Source organism: Chiloscyllium plagiosum, chromosome 44, assembly GCF_004010195.1.
Source record: "Chiloscyllium plagiosum isolate BGI_BamShark_2017 chromosome 44, ASM401019v2, whole genome shotgun sequence".
NCBI lineage: Eukaryota > Metazoa > Chordata > Chondrichthyes > Orectolobiformes > Hemiscylliidae > Chiloscyllium > Chiloscyllium plagiosum.
In genome coordinates, this window is record NC_057753.1 from 53,406 (window position 1) to 71,690 (window position 18,285).

At 45.9% G+C, this 18,285-nt stretch overlaps 1 pseudogene; it reads right to left on the reverse strand.

The window, feature by feature from the left end:
• LOC122543762 overlaps positions 1 to 2,771 on the reverse strand; it is a 51,180-nt pseudogene extending 48,409 nt beyond the window's left edge.
• Between the last annotated feature and the right edge of the window lie 15,514 nt (positions 2,772 to 18,285).

Sequence of the window (18,285 nt, forward strand, 5' to 3'; positions counted from 1 at the left end):
GGTCTATGAATAGGAAGGGTTTGGAGGGATATGGGCCGGGTGCTGGCAGGTGGGACTAGTTTGGGTTGGGATATCTGGTCGGCATGGACAGGTTGGACCGAAGGGTCTGTTTCCATGCTGTACATCTCTATGACTCGATTACGTCCTGGTGAATAGTTTCAGATAGAGAAGCCAACGTTTCAGGCAGAACCCTTCTTCAGTCCTGGAGAAGGATTAATACTCGAAACACTGACTTCTCCACTTCCTGGTGCTGCCTACCTTGCTGTGTTCCCCCAGCCTCCTTTGGATTCCAGCATCTGCAGGTTTTGTTTCTCTCTAATGAATGGCTGAGCAGACCAGATGGGCTGAATGACCTCACTTCTGCTTCGATGATCTTGTGTTCTGAGATGTGTGTGGGAACGTGCAGTCCCGGGCTCAATGAGCAGCAGTGCCCACTGGAAGCAAAGTTCATAGAATCCCTCGAGTGTCTAAACAGGCCCTTTGGCCCAACAAGTTCAGGCCGACCCTCCGAAGAGTAATTCACCCGGACCCGTTTTCCCGATCTACTACTCTACATTTACCCCTGACAGTTGCACTACACCTACACATCCCCGAATACTCTGGGACAGTTTAGCTTGGCCAATCCACCCTAACTTGCACATCTTTGGTTTGTGGGGGGAAACCAGAGCACCCGGAAAAAACCCACACAGACATGGGGGAGAATGTGCAAACTCCACGTAGTTGCCCCGAGGGTGGGATCAAATACAGGTTCCTGGTGCCCTGAGGCAGCTGTGCTAACCACTGAGCCACCGTGGGGTTGGGGGAGGGTGGGGTGCAGTCCAACAGGAAACTAAAAAAAAAAAAGCCCACCGACTGTCCTACCGCACCCACTGCCAGAACAGGGCAGGAGGTTCAGTCCTGAGGGTGACCCACGGCAGCGTCACCGGCTGAATCCGATTGTTGGGAGCGCTGGTGCCCCCTCTGATGCCTTCGCAAGCTGCTGGACCACAAGAACCTCTGCCCGCACTCAGGGCAGGCGAACGGCCTCTCCACGGTGTGGACCCTCTGGTGGCTCAGCAGGTCAGAAGACCTGGGGAATGCCTTCCGGCACTTGGGGCAGGAGTACGGCCTCTTCCCAGTGTGGTCCCGCCGGTGGGTAAGCAGAGTGTCGGAGCGAGCAAAGCCCTTCCCACACTCGGGGCAGGAGTACGGCCTCTCACCAGTGTGGACCCGCTGGTGGGTAAGAAGATTGTAGGGGCTTTTAAAGCCCTTCCCGCACGTGGGGCAGGCAAGCGGCTTCTCCCTGGTGTGGACCCATTGGTGCTTCAGCAGGGTGGAGGAATTGCTGAAGGCCTGCCCACACTCAGGGCAGCTGAAGGGTCTCTCCCCCGTGTGGACCCGCCGGTGCCTCCGCAGGTCAGAGGAACTGCTGAAGGCCTTCCCACACTCTGGGCAGGAGTATGGCCTTTCCCCCGTGTGGACCCGCTGGTGGGTCAGCAAGGTGGAGCGTCTAGCAAAGCCCTTCCCGCACTCAGGGCAGGAGAACGGCCTCTCCCCTGTGTGGAGCTGCTGATGGGTCAGCAGGTTGTAGCGGTTAGTAAATCCCTTCCTGCACTCGGGGCAGGAGTATGGCCTCTCGCCCGTGTGTACCCGCTGGTGGGTCAGCAGGGTGTAGCAGCTAGTAAAGCCCTTCCCGCATTCAGAGCAGGAGTATGGCCTCTCCCCTGTATGGAGCCGCTGGTGGGTCAACAGGGTGTAGCAGCTCGTAAAGCCCTTCCCGCACTCAGGGCAGGAGAACGGCCTCTCGCCGGTGTGGACCCGCCGGTGCCTCAGCAGGTGGGAGGAGCGGGTAAAGCCCCTCCCACAGTCAGGACAGCTGAAGGGCTTCTCTCCCGTGTGGATCCGAAGGTGTCTCAGCAGGTGGGAGGAATAGCTGAAGGCCTTCCCGCACTCAAGGCAGGAGTATGGCCTCTCCCCCGTGTGGACCCGCTGGTGGACAAGCAGAGTGTTGGAGCGAGTAAAGCCCTTCCCGCACTCGGGGCAGGAGTATGGCTTCTCGCCCGTGTGGAGCCGCTGGTGGGTCAGCAGATTGGAGGAGCAGTTAAAGCTCTTTCTGCACTCAGGACAGCTGAAGGGCTTCTCCCCCGTGTGGATGTGCTGGTGCGTCAGCAGGTGGGAGGATCTGCTAAAGCCCTTCCTGCATTCAGGGCAGGAGAACGGCCTCCTGCCAGTGTGGACATGCTGGTGGGTCTGCAGGTCAGATGAGCAGGTAAAGCTCTTTCTGCACTCAGGACAGCTGAAGGGCTTCTCCTCCATGTGGACCCACTGGTGCCTCAGCAGGTGGGAGGATCTGCTGAAGCCCTTCCCACACTCTGGGCAGGAGAACGGCCTCCCCCCAGTGTGGCTGCGCCGATGAGTGTCCAGGTCACTTGGGGCACGGAAGCCTTTCCCGCAGTCGCCGCACTTCCATGGTTTCTCCATGGGACGGAATTCCTCAGATTTCTCCAAGCCTGAAGCTTCAGCTGCACACATATGTGTGCAGAGTCCCTCCCTGCTGTGAATTCCTCTTCCCAATCTGTATAACTGTTTCAGGCTCCACACTCAGTGCGCTGCAACAGTAGGGTCTCTCATCCAGTCCCACTGATGCTGAAAACCTACACAAACAGGAATCAAAAAGCTTTGCTCCTTCTCACAGACTCATAGTTGAAAATCGTTGCGGTCCCGATGGATTGAGTGACTGTCAGGCATTGACGTCAAAGTGAGGACTGCAGACGCTGGAGAGTCAGAGTCGAGAAGTGCAGCGCTAGACAAGCACAGCGGATCAGGCAGCATCCGAGGAGCAGGAGAGTCGACGATTCAGGCATAGGCCCTTCATCTGTTGATTTTGAAACTTCTGTCTTCAGATCTTCAAATACTCTGTGAAAAGAGATTACAAAAGTTATCACTGTCGGGTAGAAATTCAGAACAAGCAACTCTACTTTCTGCGGAACATTGTTTTCTTTAGTCATTCCACAACACTGAAATCTCTCTCACTCTCTCACCCTCACTCCACTCGAACTAATTCCCCTGAAGGTGCTGATTCAGGATCTTACAGGGGCAGAAAAGCAAAAACGTCAAGACTGACATCTCTTTCAATTTTGGATAACTCCAGCTGAAAGTTAGTATCTTTCACGACATTGGGATACTGCTGAGATTGAGCAGGTCTGATTTTGGGAAGCAAAAAAAAAAAACTGTCAATTCAGGATGAACCTGCAATGCAGCTTCTTGAGAAACAACCAGACCCAAAATGGTTAACGTCCCCAGTGGTGTATGTGGTGATGGAAATGAGAAATCAAGGCATTGACACCAACAACCAGAGAGAAACTGATCATATAGATGTGGAAAACATTAGTGGCAAGGCAGACTCAGATGTACAGCACAGAAACAGACCCTTCAGTCCAACTCATCCGTGCTGCCCAGATATCCAAACCTAATCTAGTCCCATTTGCCAGCACTTGGCCCATATCCCTCTAAACCCTTCCTATTCATATACCCATCCAGATGTCTTAAATGGAAATGTGTTGCTGGAAAAGCGCAGCAGGTCAGGCAGCATCTAGGGAACAGGAGAATCGACGTTTCGGGCATTAGCCCTTCTTCAGGAATGATCCAGCAACACATTTCCATCTCTGATCTCCAGCATCTGCAGACCTCACTTTCTCCTCAGATGTCTTAAATGTCATACTTGTACCAACATCCACCACTTCCTCTGACAGCTCATTCCTTACACACACCAACCTCTGCACGAGAATGTTGCCCCTTCGGTACCTTTTAAATCTCCCCCCAAACTAAAAGTATTACCCTCTAGTTCTGGACTACCCCATCCCAGGGAAAATACCTTGTCTATTTACTCTATCCATGCCTCTCATGTTTATAAAATTATCTATAAGGTCACCCCGAACCTCCGGTGCGGTAGAGAAACAGCCCCAGCCTATTCAGCTCAAATCCTGACAACATCCTTGTAAATTTTTTCTAATCCTTTCAAGTTTCGCAACATCTTTCCGATAGGAGGGCGACCAGAACTGCCCACACTATTCCGAAAGTGGCCAAACCAATTTCCTGTACAGCTACAACATAACCTCCCAACTCCTGTACTCAGACGCTTGGGAAAGTTGTCAAAACCCACAAAAGGCAACTGGGAAAAATGGAAGAACAAACCAAACTTTTGAGGGTAAGTTTGGAAGCATCAATGCGTCGGTGTGGGGGAGGGGGTGGATTTTATAGATTAGGTTTTTTTTTTCATAGAAACCGGCCCTTCGGACCAAGAAGTCCCCACTCACCGTCCAAAGAGTATCCCACCCAAGCCTATTCCCCATTACTCTACATTTACCCCTGACCAATACACCTAACCTACATATCCCTGAACACTATGGGTCAATTTAAGCATGGCCAATTCACTCTATCCGGCACATGTTTGGACAGTGGGAGGAAAGTGGAGCACTCAGAGAAAACCCACGCAGACACGGTGGGGAGAATGTGCAAACTCCACGCAGACAGACAGTCGCCCAAGGCTGGAATCAAACCCAGGTCCCTGGCACTGTGAGGCAGCAGTGCTAATCACTGAGCCACCGTTCTGTCCACATGTGCTGAAAGAGGTGGGAGGTGGGAACTTTATTGACTGTACCACACGGTGGATTGTTGAGTAAGGTTAAATCTCACGGGATCTGGGGAGACCTAGCCAACTGGGTACAAAATTTAGGAGCACATTGCTGCAGATGCTGGACTCACTCCTGAAAACAAGAAATGCTGGAGATCACAGCAGGTCAGGCAGCGTCCCTGCAGAGACAGCAAGCTAACATTTCAAATCCAGATGACTCTTCATCATCGAGATCTATAATGTCATGGGGGGGGGGTATCAATAAGATGAATGGCAGGGATCTTTTCCCTGGACTGAGGGATTTCAAGACAAGGGACATTTTTAAGGCGAGAGCAGAAACATTTAAAAACAAAACCCTCGTGCAACTAGATAGCCTTAAGTGTGTATGAACGAAAACTTCATTTAAGTGATAATGCCCTGCAACAAGCTGCCTACAAAAGGTGTTGGAAATGGAGCTGAATCAAGGACATCAAAATGAAATGTCAAGGCTGCTTGAGAAAAGAAAGCCAGTAAAGTTGCTGAATGATTTCCTGCTGTCTTATTAAATTAAAAAAAGACAAGAAATACAGTATGTACCTCCATTACTACACTAGAAGGCAAATAACAATTGCAAAGAAGCTTTTACAACAACCAACAATATCAGATATACACCATATGAAATAATATATGCCTCCATTTTATATCAATGTGCCAATCCCTTAAATGCTGCTCAGTTCAATGAGAAACTATCCTTTCAATTATGAACGTGAGGAAAGCAGCAATCCTTTTCTAGAGGGCAAACTGTATACGTGCCTAACTGAAGGAGTACACAATGAAAATACATTTAAGAGGGACAGAGAGCATCTGAGCACCTTTGCAGAGTCTGCTCCCTCCCTGGATTCTCCCATTGCAGCAAGTGAACAGTGTCAGTCTCTCTCTCTCCCTCCCTCCCTCCCTCCCAGGATGAGGAATGGAAAAGGGGAGACATTGCTTTGCTCCCAGAGGGAGGGACGTTACACTCTGAAACTGATAAGGCTACTTCCGCATTGTGACATCTACAATAGTGGGCGGGGCAGACAGAGGGCCCGCACTGCGCCTGCAGCTGAGGCATGTTGCGAGGGGATAATACTTTGCAAACTCCCTTCCCTCTTCTCCAAGTCAATGCGGTTTGAGTTCAAGCAAAGCACGGGGTTTCATTTTAACTTCACACTCACAGACAACCTCCTCCTCTGTGAATCCAACACTTTACTCCCCCTTGCACTCCATGGAAGGGCTCTATGGCATGTATGACTCTGTGGCAGGTTCCTCATTCCTTGAAAGTGTAGTTGCAGGTAGACAGGACAGTGAAGGTGGTGCTTGGTATGCTTGCCTTTATTGGTTAGTGCATTGAATACAAGAGTTGAGAGGTCACGTTGCGGCTGCACAGGATGTTGGTTAGGCCACTTTTGGAGTATTGCATGCAATTCTGGTACCAATGACTCCACCCTGACACTCCATATACCAGAGATAGTGACTACAATTGGGACACAATATAGAATACAATCAGAATCCCTGCAGTGCAGAAAGAGGCCATTTGGCCCATTGAATGCATTGGATATAGGAGTTGGGAGGTCATGATGCAACTGTACAGGACATTGTTCAAGCCACTTTTGGGGGAATATTGCATTCGATTCTGGTCTCTCTGCTACAGAACATGAAGAATACAATGAAACTTGAAAGGACGCAGGAAAGATTGATAAGTATGTTGCCAGTGTAGGAGGATGTGTGGTATAATCAGAGGTTGAATAGGATGAGGCGGTTTTCCCTGGAGCATTGGAACTTTATAGAGGGTTATAAAATCAATGGGGGGGGGGGGGGCATGTATAGGCTAAATAGCAAGGTCTTTTCTCCAGGGTGGGTGTGTCAAAAACCAGAGGACATAGGTTTAGGGTGAGGTGGGAAGATTTAAAAAGGGCCTCGGGGCAACGCAGAGGGTGGTACGGAAATGGAATGAGCTGCCAGAGGAAGTGGTGGAGGCTGGTATAATTGCAACATTTTAAAAGGCACCTGGATGGGTATGTGAATAGCAAGGTTTTGGAGGGATATGGGCCAAATGCTGATAAATGGATAAATGCGTGTTGGATGGAAAAGTCTATTTCCGTGCTGTATGTCCCTATGTCTATTTGCTAACATGTTTTATTTCTGTTCATGTAAATGTTGTTATAAATCATAGCTGGGTACTAATAGGTAGATGGAAGGGAGAGAGAATCTCTCTTTAGGTCACTATAAGACTCCTGGGAGACTCCTTTTTGTACTTTACTTCCCAGTGAACAAACATTAACCATGAGCACTAACTATTTATTTCTAATTTTGTTTCATTTTTCTTGTTTTATTCCCCACAATGATGATGACCCTGTCCGGATGGTTGACAGGCTGGGAGATTGTGGGTTGGACCTTGATTGACTGAATGTTTTATTGTTCTGGAAGGTATAAAAGTGGGGGTCAAAGCTTCAGCAGGAATCCAGCAGAGCTGAGAACAGACCGACATCTCACTCTGTGGGAACAGGGAGATCAACAGAGGACAGAGAAATCCGGACCCGAAATCTGAGCTGACACCGGACTACCCTGTGATCGGTGCTTTAATGAGCAGTATCAATCCTCTACCTTAAAGTAGCTTCCCGTTCGACTTGAATGCCACATACCCCTCGATAGTCAGGATACAATCCTTGACAATATGTCTCTAAGGAGTCTCAGATCCTAATTATTCTCTTCAATGTGTGCGGTCAATTCATTCAATTTTGTCACAATGCAGCACACATTCAGACTCAGCTATTAGTTTCAATTTTTGTGATCGTTTGAATCCAGCTTTGATTGCTGGTAAAATTATCCTCCTTGTTCCTTTCTATCATTCTCTACCTTCTCTACCATATCATTACTTTGCTCACTGGCTTTGATTTGGATTGGCCATGCTAAATTGCCCACAGTGTCCAGGGATGTGCAGGTTAGGTGGGTTAGCCAATGGGAAATGCGGGGTTATAGTTTCATAGGCCATTTGGTCAGTCGAGTCTGCTTCACCATCCTGTAAGATCCCAGTTGATCCTAGCCATGGTCTCAGCTCCTCCTATCTGCATTATTCCCCTACCATGCAATAACCCATCCACCTGTGTCTTCAATATACAGTGAAGCTGCGTCTACTGCTTCCTTGGGCGGAGATTTCCATGTAGAGTCACCACTCTCCGGGAAAAGCAGTTCCTCCTCATCGCTGTCCTAAATCTACTCCCCCTAATCTGGAGGCCACGTCCTCCAGTTTTTGACTCACTCACCAGCAGAAATGACTGGATCGGGTGGGGTCTGGGCGGCATGCTCTTCGGAAGGGTTGGAAGGCTTCCACACGACTGGGCTTCAATCATTTACCGCTGTTGTGTTTGCCCCAGTTTACATCAGCCAAAACACCTTACCTTCTGCAAATCGAAAGACAGGTCGCACCTTGCCCTCTCTTACGTGTTATCTCACTGCTTAATCGTGTCTGGTAAATCCAGCCCACACCTCCCGCTGCTCCAGTAACCTTTACAATGCTGGTGACACAATGCAATACCTGCAGTACTGAAAATCGTAAGGCTTCTAACGATACCAGTTACTGATTCACTGCTCCTTCTGATGCACAGCATTGGAAATACAGTGTTGGAGGCTGAAAGAAATGTGCAGTTGGAACAAAAGCACATCCAACCCTTCACTAGGCTCCCCGCTCAGCGCACTTTACTTACTGCTAGTAAACCTTCAAGCATCACAGTGCAATGAATTCCCACTTTCCACCAAAATCCTGGATATAATCACTCAGTTGCTGTCTCACAAATGAAATATTGTAACTTCCTCTGCGCCCAGTAAGGGCAAAACATCTCTGAAAGCTGCTCTAAAGCCCATTCTTCACAATGACATTTCTACTTTCGCTAAAGAAAATTAGAGTTACATAGCACAGAAACAAGCCCTTTGGTCCAAACTCGTCCGTGCCAACCTTAATCCTAAATTAATCTAGTCCCATTAGCAAGCACTTGGCCCATATCCCTCTAAATCCTTCTTATTCATCCCTACAGATCCGGATGCCTTTTAAAACACTAATTGTACCAGCCTCCTCTGGCAGCTGATTACACAAATGCATGATCATCTCCTTGAGAAAGTTGCCCCTCAGGGTCCTTTTAAATCTTGCCCCTCTCACCTCAAACCTATACCCTCTAGTTTTGGACTCCCCGACCCTGGGGAAAAGATCTTGGCTACTCACCCTACCCATGCCCCTTATGAACTTCTATAAGGTCACATCTCAGTCTCAGACACTTCAGGGGAAACAGCCCCAGCCTGTTCAGCCTCTCCCTATAGTTCAAACCCTCCAACCCTGGCAACATCCTTGTAAATTTGGGAGAAGATTTGTAGCTCGGGTGCTCGTTGTTGTGGTTCTGTTCGCCGAGCTGGGAATTGTTGCTTTTCATCTGCGTGTGTGGCTACTAAGGATAGCTGGTCATGTCGTTTCGTGGCTAGTTGCTGTTCATGGATGCGGATTGTTAGCTGTCTTCCTGTTTGTCCTATGTAGTGTTTTGTGCAGTCCTTGCATGGGATTTTGTACACTACATTGGTTTTGCTCATGCTGGGTGTCGGGTCCTTCGTCCTGTTGAGATGTTGTCTGAGAGTGGCTGTTGGTTTGTGTGCTATTATGAGTCCTAGTGGTCGCAGTAGTCTGGCTGTCAGTTCAGAAATGTTTTTGATGTAGTAGTGTGGCTAGTCCTTTGGGTTGTGGCATGTCCTCATTCCCTTGTCAGCTGGAACTGACAACCAGAAGTGGCAGATTCAAGCCACTACAAATGCTGGAGGAAAGATCACAGAAGCGCTTCACAGGAGGCTCCCAAGCACTGAGGGTGTCACCTAGACAGGGGACGAAACGTCTGCAACACAAATTCCCAGCTCGGCGAACAGAACCACAACATCCTTGTAAATCTTTTCCGAACCCTTTCACATTTTTGCAACATTTTTCCCGTAGCAGGGAAACCAGAACTGAATACAGTATTCCAAAAGAGGCCTAATCAATCTCCTGTACAGCCGCAACATGATCTCCCAAACTCTATGCTGAATGCACAATAAGGGTAAGGATTCCAAAAGCCTTCTGCACTATCCTGTCTACCTGTGGCTCCACTTTCAGTGAACTATAAACCAGCACGCCAAGGTCTTTTTGTTCAGCAACACTCCCCATTAATTGTGTACGTCCTGCTGTGATATGCTTTACCAAAGTGCAACACCTCATATTTATCTAAATTAAACTCCATCTGCCACTCATCGGTCCATCAGCCCATCCAATCAATTCTACTTTATAGCGACCTTTCGTTCCTCTCTTACTCCCTAAAAGCTGAAAATCTCCATTCCCCACACACTCCCTCCAATCTCACTTTGCTGACCCTAATCCCTGCTGTACCTCATCCTGAAGGGTCTGGCTCATGCTGATTAACAGGCCCCACACTCAGGGGCGATCTAATTGAAACATAGTATACTGAACGGCCTGGACAGAGTGGACGTTGGGAGAGACTAGGACCTGAGGGCACAGCCTTAGAGGAAAGGGAAGACCTTTTAGAATGGAGAGAAGGAGAAACTTCTTCAGCCAGAGAGTGGGGAATCTATGGAATTCACTGCCACAGAAGGCTGTAGAGGCCAGTTCACTGAGGATATTTAAGACTGAGATAGATAGGTTCTTCAGAGTGGAGGGGATTAAGGGTTATGGGGAGAAAGCGGGAGAATAGGGTTGAGAAACTGATCAACCACGATTGAATGGCGGAGCAGACCCAAAACAGCTGAATGGCCTCATTTCTGCTCCTAGGTCTCATGGTCTCTTGCTGTCCTGGACATAGAATGAGAGAATTGGGAGCAGGAGTAGGCCAGATGGTCTTTCAAGCCTGCACCAGCATTGAACAGATAATAACTGGATATGAATCTACCTACATCTAGGTGGATACGCGGGGATGTTTTTCACTGGAGCATAGGAGGTTATGAGGTGACCTTAGAGGATTATAAAATCATGAGGAGGATACATGAGGTGAAAGGCAGGTGGCCTTTCCCTAGGATAGGGATTTAGAGTTTAGGGAGCAAATTTTGAAGGAGAAAAATTTTAAAAAGACATGAGGAGCATCTTTTTCTTTTACGAAAGTGGTTTGTGTGTGAATGAATGTCCAGAGGAAGTGGTGGATGCAGGTACAGTTAAGAAATATTTGGCTAAGTACATGAATACGAAAGGTTCAGAGGGATATGGGCCAAACACTGGCAGGTGGAATTAGTTGTGTTTGAGAACATACTCAGCATGGACTAGCTGGACGGAAGGGTCTGTTTCTGTGCTGTAAGACTCTATAATTGTTCTGTACTGGTCTTAAAACCATTTTCTTGCCTTCCTCCATAATCATCCACATCTTTGTTGTTTAAAAAAATCAGGTGAACTCAGTCTTGAAAAGATTCAGTGACACCCATGTCTTAAAGGAAGACACTTCTGAACTCAATTCCTCTTGCTAGTATACCACTAGCCTTGCTCATTGCTTGCCACACGTGTCTGACAACTGGCATTGACTGGTGTAGAAGGACACTTAGGCCCCTTTGGATATCCACACTTCATTCCTGATGAAGGGCTCATGCCTAAAACTCGACTCTCCTGCTTCTTGGACGCTGCCTGACCTGCTGTGTTTTTCCAGCTGTGGGATATAGGTAAAGCAGTTTTACTTCTGCAATCATAATTGCTTTTGCAAGGTGAATGAACTAACCTACACCGGTGTATAATTGTTTCAGCAAAGAGCTGAGTTAGCTAAAAGGTGCATACAAGAATGGAGACTATTTATTTGCACTCACCATCGATGATGGATCATGTCCTTTTCAAGTTTTACCGTCGCTCGTCGACGAGTGAATACCCCTATCCAGCGAAACCACAGCCGGATGATCTTAAGGGGACGGGAACAAAATGTTGTAAAACCAGAATTCTACCAAAGCGAGGGATGAGCTGAATTATTTAACCGTTAGATGGTTGACCGCTCATCATCTGTTGTGCTGAGCAGTGAAATTTTATTTATTGCACCCAGTTTACCCACCACCCTTAATCAAGTGACTATAAAAATTACCAACTTTATTATTAAAAATATTAAAACCAAACCATTAACAATTAAGAATTAAAATTACTAAAATAAACTAAAACCCGTGATATAAAGCATCAAATCCTAAAACGCTAAATTATCAATTAAAAAAAAAACACAATTAAAATTATGTCCAATGGAGAACCTATGAGTCCATGAATATTCTTAGCAGCTCCAAAGTCAAGGATATAACGTGATACTTTGGGCAAATGATCTAAATTTTTCAATCCCGAGTTTCTTCATGAGCTCATCATTTCTTCTGAGCCATTTCCCTCGGCATCCAATCACGAACCCGTAAAACGTTATTTCTCCCCGACCAATAGAATCCGTTATCTCTTCATTAAGATGTTCTCCTTCTTCACTTTTTCCTCCCAGGCTGCTTCTAAGGAGTTGATTTGAAAATCCGCTCTAATAGTCACATCCACTACCACAATTCGATTATCCTTTTTAAAAATCAGATCAGGAATCCATAATTTCCCTAAATTATCTCTAATTCTAGGTTCCACATAAGTTGTCCAACCATTTTTCTTCACCACCTTCGTTAACTCCTCCACCACCCTGTTGTGCCTTTTAATGCGCATATGTTTGACATGTGGACACCATGCCGAAATATGCGCCAATGTCTCCGATGTTGCACTACACCTTCTGCAGGCCTTGGTATTGAATGATCTTCCGTACGATAGCGAGGCCCTGGTAGGGAACAAGTTGGTCCTCAGCAGAATCGAATTTATCACTTTTGATGTTTTCATATATCTTGTCTTCTTCAACCAACTATTCGATATTGTGTCATTTTTATAATAATGAGCACCTGCTCCTTGGCATGGGAGGGCTATCCATTTGTCGACCTCCATCGATCTCCAGCTCCTGTAGTTAACACTACTGAGCTCATCCAAAATCTCATTACTATCCTCTCTTGTGCTATCCGATCCGCCCTCCTCTCGATTAATACTTGGTATCCATATCGACTCCAAGACTTTTAACTTGCTCATTTTCTTCATCTTCTCCACCGCACTTTCTCCAATGAAACGAAATGAGGCATGCAAAATCTCATCTTTGGCTTGGTGCAGTCTCTCACGTTTCCTCATAATCGAGATAGGTATAAATGTTCCCAGCTTGGTAAATGCCAGGCCTCCGTCACGGACCTTAGCATATATTACGCCATCTGTAACGGACTGCGGAAGGTGTAGAATTTCCTTTATGGCACCTTTTATAATCAAGTCCAATTTCTTAAGATAGTTCCCTGAGGATTCTGATAAAATTAGGTAATAAAATAATCTTGGGATAAAATAAGTTTTTAAAATGTCTATTTTCTGTCGTGGTTTTAAAAATGAAGATTTTAGGTTACTGATCCAATTTAGTAGTTGGGCTTCCCAGTCGGCCTGACTGACACCAATCCAGGGGTCTATCTTGGCCCCTAGATATTTGTCAGTTTGGCCCGGTTCAATACACTGAATAAAACTGTTATTGAATTTCCAATTGGCCAATTCGTTGTAAATAAATGTTTTATTTTTAAAAACAAAGTTAAAACCTTTCGTCTTATTTACATTAACTTCTAACCCCGTATTATGGCAAAACTTTTCGACTAATTTTAAATTGGTTATCATGCCCTCATTAGAATCGCTAATCAGTGCAATATCGTCGGCAAACGCCAACGTAGCACAATGAAAACTCTTGCCGTCCTGTCCTAAAAATATTCCTTGCCTTTTTCCTTCAATGGACGCAATAAGGGGGTCCATAACTATATTGAACAGAATGGGCGATAAAGCATCCCCTTGCTTTACCCCTCTTAAAATTCCTATAGGTTCTGTCTTACAATTTGATCCCTCAATTTGTGTAAAATTATTCTCGTATAGATTAGCTACTAATTTAATAAATAATGACGGGACCTGAAGTAGGGCCGTTAAAATTAACTTGTGGCCGACCGAATCAAAAGCCTTAGCAAGATCTACAAATACTACAAATACTAAGTTTTTCCTGTTCTTTTTTGCTCCATTAATTATATTCTCTAATATTTTAATATTTTCCTCACAACCGGCCACACTCGACATAAAGCCCTTCTGACGCTTATTAAGGTTTAACATTTTACTCAACCTACCGGCCATTATTTTAGTAAATAATCTAAGCATTATCGGGCCGATAGTGATTGGCCTCCAATTGTTGATGTCTTTTAATTCGTCTTCATTATTTACTTTTGGAATCAGTACAGTTCTACTTAATTTCATACTTTGTGGAATTTTACCTGTTTTGATCCAAATCGAGTATAATCTTGGGAGTATTGCATTATCTTTGTTGAACAATTTAGTAATTTCTTTCAAAGTCATCCTATCGGAACCCGCGACCGTTTCGATGTCCATCGCCTTAATGGCATGAAGGACATCCTCCACAGTCCCAGGGTCCGTTAAAACCTCATCCTCTAAACCTTCATTACTTTTAACATATTTGGCGAATCCGCTTAAGTTGTTTTTCTCGTTAACATTTGTTAGTCTATTCTTATAATAAACCTCTAATTCCTCCTTATTTAATGGGCACTCACTTTTTGAGGGTGCCCCCATTAGGGTTCTTGCCAGGTACCTTCTATTGCTGTTATATAATGCCTGTACTTCTTTATACTGACCTTTTTTCCTACTAAATCTCTTTTTTGCATTATTTTCTATGCTGTTTTTGCTGTTTTTGCTCTGCTTACTATTATTAAATTTTGATCTTAATCCTGTCTTTTTAGTCCTTTTTTTATCTAATCCATTATTCTTATTTAATCCTATTTTTGACATTATTTTATCCATAATGATATCATAATCCTTGATACTACCCTTTGAACTAACCGTTCCGGCCTCTAATATCTGAACTAACTCGTTCACTGATTTATTTTCATACTCTTCAATTTCTGGCCTATCGCTACCTCTTAGAGTATTTCTATCCGGAGACTTCTCCATCACCCTCACCTCAGCTTGTTCCACTTCGTTACCATCCTCTTCCTTCTCCTCTCCACTACCCATAGTATCAGGAATTAACATCTGGTCCTGGTCTACGGCCTCCCCTATGTTTTTATTTTTCAATAGCCTTCTCTTGTCTGATATCTGTTTTGCCGTTTTGGTGGTAATTTTCTCTGCCATTAGTTTGTTGATATTCTTACATCCCTTAAATTCTATTTCTAACCTTTGCACTTCAGCAACTTCCTCAATTGACCATATTCCCTTCCTCGCTTTCTCGGGATCAACCCCCTTATTTTTACCCCCTTTGACCCCGATTTTCCTTTTTTCATTCCTCACTAAGGGATGGGCATGCCTCTCGTGTTGCCCTAAACCTCTAACAGTTTTAAACTTAGACTGACACACTTCACACTGGACCATGTTCTCAAGTTCTCCCTCTTCTCTCCTCCCCAAATTATCACTTTCATTATCATTATCCTTATTATCAACCTTGACAGTACACTTTGAATAGTGGCAAGCTACAGCATGATAGCTCCCTTCCCACTTACACTTATTACATCTAACTCGAAGGGATACACAGTTACTCCTGAGTTAGCTAAAATGTGCATACAAGAATGGAACGTGCCTGCAAACAATGGAAGATGTTACAGACAAATAAATAAGCTGGAAAAGATCAAGATATTCCAAGCTCAGCAAATTTCCGTCATGTCAGCACTAAAGTGAGCCAAGTCACTTATAGGGGGGAGGGTCACCCAGCTTGGAGTAGGGGGAGAAGTAAACAAGGGAGGAGCGCAGCTAGGCAGGGGCAGAACACAATAAGGAATATTGATAGGTTTGAAGGCCAATGAGGTAAACGGGGAAGTACCAAGAATTAAACTGTATAAATTGTGGAGTAATTTCTGGATTGGAGTGGCTAGTTGCCAGTCACCCCTTCTTGCAAGAAGATTTCAATAAAATTCGCTGTTTCAGAATTTGACTCGGACTAAAATTTATTATATTGTGAGCTCTGTTTCTCACACAGCGCCACACTGACCGACTCTTGATCTCAATTACTCCACATCCCAATACCTGCATATCATCATTTAAACCATGCACCTCCGTTCCGCTTTCTTGTTCACAGCAAAGCCTATAACTTCACATTGTGGTACTGCACTTGCCAACCGAGACACAAACCTCGACCAACTTTTCCAGAGTTTGCCCCCTCCCTGGATTCACTCCCTTTCACTTCAGTTGCTGCAAGTCAACAATTGAACCTGGGGGGGGGAGAAAAAAATAAACAGAAAGGTGGGTGAGAAAAGAGGGTGCTGCACTCACAGATGTTGGACAGAGGAAGGAAGCTGCAGTCTGGCCTGAAGCTCAATCTGCCGTCAGCGGGAGCGCACCAACAGCCTCAGAAGCTCGTGGTCCAACTTCCGCATTCAGACAATGGTTTAGGCTCTGAATGGCAGGAGGACCAGACGCCTTCCGGTCCTCCAGGACATCCGATTGGTCCATCAATAGACGGTCGCGCGCCTTGGAGGCGAAGAGCATGCGCACTGTTTGCTGACACCGGCGCAGTGTTTGCTGACACCGGCGCAGTGTTTGCTGACACCGGCGCAGTGCTTCCTCACACTGAGGAGCATGCGCAGTATGCTCTGTGGTGATGTTATTGACAGATTTCAAGGGTCCAAGTGCCAATAGGAGAAAAGAAAAGGCTGGAGCCACGATTTTTTTTCAGTCCCCCGTGGCTCGACAAAGTGCACCTTGTGCATTTTGTTCAGCTATTCAAGGTTTGTATGCCTTTTCACCAGGGTAGAGAAAGTTCAATTCTAGAGGGCACAGGTTTAGGGTGAGAGGGGATAAATTTAAAAGGGACCTTGGGGTAACTTTCTAACGCAGAGGGTGGTGTGTGTCCATCATGAGATGCCAGTGGAAGCGGTGGAGGCTGGAACAATGACAACATTTAAAAGGGAATTGGATGGGTATATGAATAGGAAGGTGTAGAGGTACATGGGCAAAGTGCTGGAAAATTGGACTAAATTAATTTAGCATATCTGACCGACATGGACCGGAGGGGTTATTTCCGTGGTCTACAACTCACTATTTCTACACGGTAGGAACCAATTTCACAAGACTAGGAACTTACTTCCTGTCCTCTTATATTTCAGTGCAAGTTTCAGAAAGATTTGACTTTTTAAAAAAATTAAACACGCTTTCAGACATAAAGATGATATATTCAGACACATCATTAAGTATTCTCAATGTTAAAGATCAGCCATGGGGATCCAAGATGGCGGCGACCCAGCAAGACTGAGTCTATAGTGCTCCTCCCAAGACTTGGGTACAGTGGGTCACCCACCCCCTACCACGCTCACCAAATCATTTATAATAGTTGTGTAATTTAATTAGTTGTGTAATATTACATTTAAACAATTTAATCCTAAGTTAAAATGACTAAAGGGAAGGGACCCCGCAGCTCTCAGCAAGCAGGAACCCCTCCCCCACCCTCTCCAGCTGCAGCAGAGGCGTCCACAGCCGCCCCGGGGGACTTACCAACAGTAACAAGCCTTGCAGAAATGATTTCCAAGCTTGGCTCGAAGATCGATGCCTTTATTGCAGAATCCAGAAATCGTTGGGAGTCGCTATCGGCGGCGCTGCAGAAGCACGACCGAGAGATTCAAGAAATTGAACGCCGAGTCGGAGGGGCGGAGCTAAAGGCCGCGACCTCCGAAAATACCGCTCAATCGGCCGTAGATCATGTCCGGACCTTGGAAAATCATATTGATGACCTCGATAATCGAGGTCGCCGAAAAAATATTCGTTTGCTGGGCCTTTCCGAACGGGAAGAGGAAGGCCAGCTTACAGTATTCCTGGAGCAGTGGCTGCCACAGCTTTTAAATCTGGAAGCTGGATCAGGCCAGGTAAGGGTGGAATGGGCCTACCAGGTCGCAATACGTGGGCCCGGCTCAAACCCGCGCCCGGTCCTGTTCCGGCTGCAGAGCTACAAGGAGAGGCAGATACTCCTAGAAGCCTCTAGAAATCGCGGAAAAGACCCCCAAGCTATGATCTACAAAGGATCCAAGATCATGCTATTTCAGGACTTTTCCCCGGCTCTGGTTCGAAAGAGGAAGGCATTCGACGAGGCGAAGAAGCGTTTAAGGGACTTAAATATTCAGTACTCCTGACGCTACCCAGCGATGTTATGCTTTAACCATGAAGGAGCCGTATATAACTTTGGATCACCAGAAAAGGCTAAGGAATTCTTGGACTCTCTTAGATAAACTGTAAGACATAATGGATGTTGGTCTGCCTTTCCCCCCCCGCTTTGGTTAAGAAGCGTTTAAGGGACTTAAATATTCAGTACTCCTGACGCTACCCAGCGATGTTATGCTTTAACCATGAAGGAGCCGTATATAACTTTGGATCACCAGAAAAGGCTAAGGAATTCTTGGACTCTCTTAGATAAACTGTAAGACTTAATGGATGTTGGTCTGCCTTTCCCCCCCGCTTTGGTTTATATCCCCCCCTTTTTTTTTTTCTCTTTTCTACCTTACTGTTTAATATTATCATGAGGGGTGGGGAGAGGGATTTGATTTTCTCCCCCCCCCCCCTTGGAGTTGTTTTCTGTTATTATTTTATGTATATATGAGGGATGTATGTATAT